General features: G+C 41.8%; 1 protein-coding gene across 1 annotated transcript in view; it reads right to left on the reverse strand.

The window, feature by feature from the left end:
- SMTNL2 (smoothelin-like 2) overlaps nt 1-8,154 on the reverse strand; it is a 28,570-nt gene that overhangs the window by 20,245 nt on the left and 171 nt on the right. The window lies entirely within an intron of this gene.

Here is an 8,154-nt window from a genome sequence, read left to right on the forward strand (position 1 = left end):
GGAAGGAGTGGGAGGCGGGGGTCGGTGAGGAATAGGAGAGAGACAGAGTGAGGAGAGGAGGGATGAGTATCTGGTCTTTCCCGCGTTCCTTGGATGATAATGCCAAAGTAAGCACAGTTTATCTCTTCCGGGGGGAGCACTGAGGCAAAGTGAGAGGAGAGCTGTTTCTGGGAGAAGAGAGACAGACATGCACACGCATGTGCCTTTAGACACGCATGCTGAAGTCTCACATGTCCCTTCATGCGCGCAAACTTGTACACACACCCGCCACACTCACCCTCACACTCAAGAGTTTCCCATTGTGGGCTGCAATTCGATGTGCATTAATACTAAGCTGCCAAATCATCCAGCAGATCCATTGTGTGTGTGTGCGGGATGAGATACACATTTCTGTCAAACTAGCTAGAGCCACGATGGAGAATGCTCTCGGGTTTATTCTTTATTGCCTACTGCAGCACAAGGCAATACCTCATGCATAAAGCCTCACAGGAAAAGGAAATCTGGAAGATATTTTAAGCAAATTTACACCATCAGAATTAGCCTATATGTGTTCAGCACTTCATGTCAGGTAGCTACAACTTTTTTGGTACCATACAAGATTTACCATATTACTGAATCATTGCCTCTTTCTCTCAGGAACACTGCATTCACATGCATAACTAATTCACTTACACACACATTTACGAGCATGCCGAGACTCCCAGATGTTTGCAGAACACTACAGAGATAATACCTGCAGGTCTGTGTCAGAACCCTCCAGGAATGAAGCAGGACAAAGATGCACACCGTAATTTAAAGCTTTTTACATTTGATAATTTTTGTATGTACAAACTTACGCTCCTCTGTGGACGTGTGTGTGTGTATTCGTATGTAATATTTACCCATTTATCTAAGCCACTGATAACTTTAAATACCAACTTATCTCTTCCTTTTTTCCAGTACCACTGTATGCATTCCTTTTCCTTGCCCTCCCCTTCTATTACCCCAAACGCTTTTGTGGGACCTATTTTACAGCATTGAAATACTGCTGTAGAAAAATGCCAATGTCTTGCAAGATAACGACTGCTTTCTTACAGAAAGGAGTCATCATTTAACAGTTGTTCTCTGAACACGAAGCCGCAAATAGCTGAGCCTGTAAATCTAGAATGAGCAGGGAAAGTTGGAGAAATTCTGCCTCGACTTTTAACCCCAACTCCAGGTTGCAAAGGGTTTAAGTCAGTATGTGTGAAACCCTACAGCAATAATAACAGAAGTCAATTACCACTTGCTCATGGGTCATTTCTTAACATATACAACCTTGTCTAACAATAATACATGGGGGGGGAATATTAAAGTTGACAGCTCACAGCTATCAGCTATTAGTTAATGGTACTAATACCATAATTATTTGGAAAATATTCCTCCCTCCATGGTAAAGATTCCCATTTTTACAATATTTTTTAATTACTAAGGAAAGCTTATACTTTTTCATGCAATATTAATCTAGTTGAAAGTTCAGTTTTCTGACAAAAGGTGTTTTGAAAGAAAATTTTCAGCCCACTCTCAGCAGGGTGTAGCAGAGCCAAGGAAATCAAATTCTTTTGTTGTTTCTAGACTCAGCAACCATAGAATAATCATAAAAACCTAGTATTTTTAAAACTGCCTCTCGTTCATGCATTTAGAACAATTTTCAGTAGAGGTTACATACCAACAATTCAGATACTTCCTAATCTCACAGCAAATTTAAGTACAACTCTCACCCTGTCTCTCTGCCCTGCCCCAAATGAGGAATTGGCTTCATACTTCAGTAGTCTAAAACCACACCCACCTTTCTGTGTCCGTTTGAAATCTCCTCCGTTTGAGCTCTTGCAGCTGGACACAGCATGGGAATATATTAGTCTCCAAAAGCCTCTCAAAACAGATAGTATTGTAAGTAAACACCAGAAGTGAAGCCCAAACCAAATGATATGATTCAAAGATGAGAAGACGACACTCAGATTCTCAGAGCTTGAATTTACTTAAGAGATCTTGATGCCCAAATCACACTAGGAATTTGATGTTCAGCTCTCCTTCCCTCTCTCTGTCTCAGTATCTGATGCTCTTTTTCTTCAATAAAATCCTATCAGGAAATAAGATTTCTTTTGAAGTACAAGCAATTAAGGACCTCTTTTCAGATCTGAGCCACAGCCCAAAGACCAAGATCAATGGGTGTTTTTCTGTTCATGGGATTTCAATAGTTCCCCGAGTGCTCGTGTTTACCACTTTTTAGAATCAGTCTGGAGTACTAGAAAGAAAGAAAAACTGTCCTAGAACAGCAGCAACATGCCATTTCACTAAAACAAACTCTGTTTGCTTTCCTCCGTTTCTCCAAACAAGAGGCTTCTTGACATTTGTCTACTATGATGAAATAAAGTCTCTTCTGCCAGCAAGAAAGAGGTCCCAGTTATTATGTCTTCAGACGCAATTTAGAACCTTGAAGAGCATACAGTTCCAGCTAAATTAGCTGGTAACACGGCTTGGCTGGATGTCATGGGGAGGATGAACAAATAATATTAAAAATGTGCTGTGGTTACATGCAGGATTTCTAGAGGAAGGATAGCCTGACTGGAGATATTTGGCATGTGGGAAACCTAGACAAGGACTATAAAATCCTCAAAATCTCATTTGGCAAAATCTCCCCTCAGGAGAAGAGGAAACACCCAGGAAAACCTGACTTATGATAACCCTGTCAATATTCTGTTAGCAATGGTCCAAATACTACAGCCTACAGTAATACAATAGTTTGAACAATTTCTGTAGCAATATCACATGTTTTTTGTAGGGGCCTTATGGCATTTCTGGAGTATCTAATCTACCCTGCAAGCAAACCAGCATCCGTGGAACATACTACATTCCACAGCCCATCTCAAATAACCAGTTTAGCTGTCTTAAAGCAAGGTTCTGCTTGGAAAACTGTCATTTTCACTGGTACAGCCAGGCACCAAACTAAGGAAAAACCAAAAATGTTTCAGTCCAGAACAAAATATGCTCAATTTATGTACAGAGGAGTTTTGAGTTTGTCTTTAAATAAATGCCAGTCCAACATGCTCACCACTGGCTTTGGTAAACAAGTTTGAGTTCTTTCCATCTGGTGCCCCACCAGGAGTAATAATGTGCAGCAGGCTACAAGATGCCCATTTTGCCTTCAGTGGTCCTGGTCAGGAATTACGGACTAGAGCAATATGAGCCACTGATCCTCGTGCAAGTATGAATAATCCTTTTGAAAACTGATCTGTGCCCAGTAGAACAGCTAGGGTATGCAACAGTTGCACGATCATTTTCCCAACGTTGCCCAGGGAAGTTCATCATATTTTCATTTCTAAGCATAGAAACACTTCCACAAGTCTATTAAGATTCCTGCAAAGATGGGAAAGGGGAAAAGGAAGAAAGAGAAGAAAGAGGTCTGTCTCATTTGACTGGGGGACAGAAAATAACACTATATTATATAATCTATTAAATGTTCCAAGCTTTATTTCACATTAAAGCTCAATGCCAATGGTTTTATATGTGTGTGTGTGTTTTTGTAAAAAACCTGTGTAGCTGTTCTGGCAGATCTGCACTGATCCATTGCCATAATTTTTTTTTCCCAGTGGTTCAAATCTCTGACATCAACACAGCGCTCTAGTACAACGATACTAGACTAAATAGTTTAATTTGCAGTGCTAAGCTCTAAATTGTTTTCCCTGTGGTTTGAGAGTGAAAATTTGGCACATCAAACAGGCCACAAAATCATCCAAATTAAACTTCATCCAAACAGTTGAACCCACTCCTGTAAGCACCATAAGCAAATTTATATCCAAGCATTTGGATTTACATCGTCTTGGATTATCTGCTAGCATATATAGAACATGATAAAACAGGTGATTACTCAATCACTGGCATAAAATGGACCTAAAATAAATATCAGTCAATATCGGTTGGCAAGTTCTGCATGATCCTGAGGTTCCCTTTAACATGTACATTTGAGCGTCAGATTTGTGAAAGAAAAAGTTGTTTTCTTTTAGTCTTGGGTGTTCACAGATTACTTCCCCTGTATAGTAAAGTGCTTTTCATGATGTTTTAATAGCACTGTGGTGTTACAAATACATGCGTAACTATAGTATAATTTTGCCAGAATGCATTTAAGGAGTATGCTGAAATACGTATTTCAATGGCAAATGGTGACAAGAATATAATGGCCACGCACATTGGGGGTGCTTTCTTTGGAGATTTAATGGGTGACTTCTTAAATATGCATGAAGTGGTAAAGCTCCATTGAATTCAGTGGAAGGAGGATGAGCTACATTGGATGAGGGTCTCACTACATCTCTATAAATCACTGAGGGAATTTTTTAACACTTTGGATCTGATCTAGACATTCACTCGGTGTAAACATCTGGAAGATACTTCTGTTTTTTGTTGGTGTGAGAGGAGTATCCAGCTATCTCTTTCAAGGTTTTTGAAAGTTCTAAGGCTTTTAAAATCAGACATCCTTCCTGTCTTGTTAGCCTCTACCTCCTACCCATCTCTCTGGTGCTGTTTTCAGGAACTGGGAACCTCAGTGGGACGGGATGGAATTTCCTTTCAGTTCTCCCCTGCGAGGCACAGGGCCGGGAACCGAGTAACAGCTCAGACTCAGCAACTGCTGTCTCTGTTTTCATTGTGAGCAGCGCAGGATGATGAAGAGTTCAAAATGAGGCTTTCAGCTCTTGTCAGAGATCTTCTCAGGCTGTGGGTCTGTTTTCTCTCACAAAATTTACATCGGTGTGAGCACTGACATCATATTACTTATCTCCCTTGGAACAGGCTGAGGTTCTACACAGAGCCTTCCTCCACTCCTTCCTTTTAACCTCTGCATTAACCTTTAACTGCATTTGCTGCAGTCCTTTCCAGTTCTGTCCTGTGGCACCCTCAGTGGTTGTCAGTGTAAGCCATAGTCTTCAATCCCCACCTTACAGACAATGTCTGCCTTGTGAGACCTTCTGAGATTACTTCTTCCACACGACATTCTACAGTTAAAGCCCGGGCCACCCAAGGAGACAAGAGCGGTGGCCTGCAGTGAGTTGCACACTCAGCATTGTTGCCTGAAGGCCAGCATAGTTGAAGGAACACAGGTGTAACTGCATCTGTGCTGAGCAGTAGCCAGAGAGAGAGAGCCTTTTAAGCAGGTCTTTAATTCGAAGGAGCCCAACTGAAAGGCATCCTGCCTCTGCATGCAGCCATCACCCTGCTGCAAGATGTTGGCATACACACGCGTGGCCCTACTACACAATCTGATGCGTGGCATCTCACAGGATAGGACCCAGAAATGCTTGAGCTCTCTGCCTTTTCCCCAAGGGGCTCTACGCACACGGATGCTAGCATACCTCCACGGAGCTCCCCCCAAGAAGTCTGTGGCAACCCTGCACACAGCAACTGCCTGTGATTTTCTCTTGGTTCTCCCCTCTAGTTGCAGAAGGATTTGTGCAAAGCTAGTTTGTTCCTTCCAGCATGGGCCGTGTTCTCTGTGCAGGTGCACCACTGTAACTCTGATGACTCCCATTTACTCAGGTTACTGCAAGTTGGCCCTGAGACGAAGCATGGGTCTTGCTGCCTCCTCCTCCTAACATAATCTTTAAGGATATAAATTACAACTGTGTCCACTGTGACTACTGAACTAGAGGGTAATCAGGTTTAGCACAGTAATATGGATGATTTAAAGTTATGGGTTCTTATGCCTGTTATCAGTGTAGTTCCAAAGGTCTGACCCAGGTTCTGTTTACCTCTGGTGTAAATCTAGACTAATTCTATGTGCTCAGTGGAATTAAGGTTGTGTAAAGCTGAATGAGAAGGGAATCATTATTTAGGTATCGAAGGTGGTGGACAGATGTCCCCTTCAGGATTCTGCTATTTTAGTGGTAGGGGATATCACCTCCAGCTTTTCATCAATCACCTTGCAACAATCTGGCAAACTCAAGCGCAGAAAAAGAAGTCTTTCTGCTACCTAGAAGAGATATTCTACTATTATACTTCAACCCTATGTGAAGAAGAGATGTCTGTTCATGGCTTGAAAATGGGACTTGGAGACAGAACTAGTCCTCTCTGGCACATTTTCTTTGCATGGCTTTGAGGAAATCATTTTACCTCATGCTTCATTTTCCCCTTCTGTTAACTTAGATTGACAACCTTTTTGGTGAAGAGATTTTTCCTAATATCCAATCTAAACCTCCCCTGGCACAGCTTGAGGCCGTTTCCTCTTGTCCTATCACTTGTTACTTGGGAAAACAGATCGACACCCATCTCGCTACAACCTCCTTTCAGGAAATATCTATTTACACCAGGATATTAACCAGTGGCATATACAGAGTTAATTGTTTTGGGTGCATTTTGCCGTGAATTATATCAGTGAGGATTTATTCCACTCTGTAGATATTTAATTCTCTTTGACATGGGCTCCATAACTTAATTTTGTAGCACGGTAAAGATAATAGCTTATTCTGCAATTCATTTACACAGAGACACTTCTGATAGTGGTCAGTGTCTTACAAAAACCCTGATGTGATAAACTGTAACACAAGGCAGCTACTCAGTAAAATTCAAGCCAAATGCAGTTTCTGCCTTTCTGAAATATTTTGCGGGGCAGGAAAGAAGCGGAGGGCTGTCATACTAAGAGCCTCTACCTTCCACGTTTTTATAAAACCTGTGGGTCAATGCAGTCATTTTTCACCTGGACAGCTCCATCTGAAGGCCTGTAAGGCTTGAGAGATTAAATGCATTGCAAGTGTAAGTGTGGAAAGACACCTAAAGACAGTGTGACCTGGATTCCATCTTCTAGTTCTTAGAAAACCCTGACTTTTGGTAATGACTTTATATAATTTAAGTTAGGAGCATCATTTTCCTAAACTGAAATATTTACACAACATCTAGCATTAATGTAGTTGTATCACCACTCATGTTACTCATAAGAGTAGAGCTTGTTGCTTTTACCAAATAGGATTCAACTCCTATGACAGAAGCACCATTTAGAAGCCCTTCCGTTTTGCACTAAAACCCAAGACAGTCAATTCAACTACTCTCACAACTCCAACAACAGAAGCCACGCCTGGATTTACCTCTGCTGACACGGTCGCCATGAACACGTGATACCTTAATTACAGCAGGTTGCCACATACATAGAAAGTTTAAAGTTAGTCTGTCCTGCAGGCAGAATTCTACAACATCCCTGCAGCAAACTGCTCTCTCAATGGAATTTTTAGAGAAATCCCTACTGTACTTCCCTTAATCAGAACATGCTTGGCAGCCTTCTGAAATCTCTAGTCCTGTAGAATATACAAATACATGATTTAGATGCTTTGGCCCAGCCGTGAAAGCGTCTTATCTCCCCTCCCAAAGGTAAAAAACAATTAATCAGACATGAAAATATGCAAGGCCAAATCCCACAAGGTGCTGAGTACAGCCTGAAACATGCTGGAATATCCAACCTGCTCTACTCAAGGCAACACATTTGTCCCCCCTCTTTTTAATTTTACTATTTACTTATTTGTACGATGATAGCACAAGGGAAACACAGTCACAGGCCAGAACTCCTTTCGTGTTAGTGCTAAACAAACAGTGAACAACAGGCTATGCCCTGTATGATATAAGTATATGACAACAGACAAATGGCGATGCAGACAAATAGCATTGGTCTGTGACCTCAACACTGCCAAATTTTGTCTTAAAAATGCTATCATACACAATGTGAACAGCAAAGTCATTCACCCAGATGCTATCACCCAGATGCTAAGCATGGTATGCATAGGGCCAGTAAAAGTGTCCAACGCTGTCACAGATATGCAAGATCATGCGGATTCTACTCCGGGCACCACCATTGCAGCTAAGATGCTTCTCTGCCTTTCACTTCTCTGAGCAACTTGGCACTGTGGCATCGTTTTCCATTGGCTTTGGTAGGGCCCACCAGTAAATGACAGCAGCAGTTGCTAGGAGGCTCAGCCCACCCTGAAGTTCAGGATAACTGAGCAGAGCTTCTCGTTGGGCACATTTAACATTCTTTCCAGGCCAACTCAGTTCATGGGAAGTAGCATCCTACAAACTACCGCAGTATCCTTATGCTCAGAACTTTCAGTTATTTCCAGTACTGAAGAGGCCACTTCCTCCTTGACCAGATGATGGGAAGCT

Source organism: Pygoscelis adeliae, unplaced genomic scaffold (assembly GCF_000699105.1).
Source record: "Pygoscelis adeliae isolate BGI_AS28 unplaced genomic scaffold, ASM69910v1 Scaffold392, whole genome shotgun sequence".
Classification (NCBI taxonomy): domain Eukaryota; kingdom Metazoa; phylum Chordata; class Aves; order Sphenisciformes; family Spheniscidae; genus Pygoscelis; species Pygoscelis adeliae.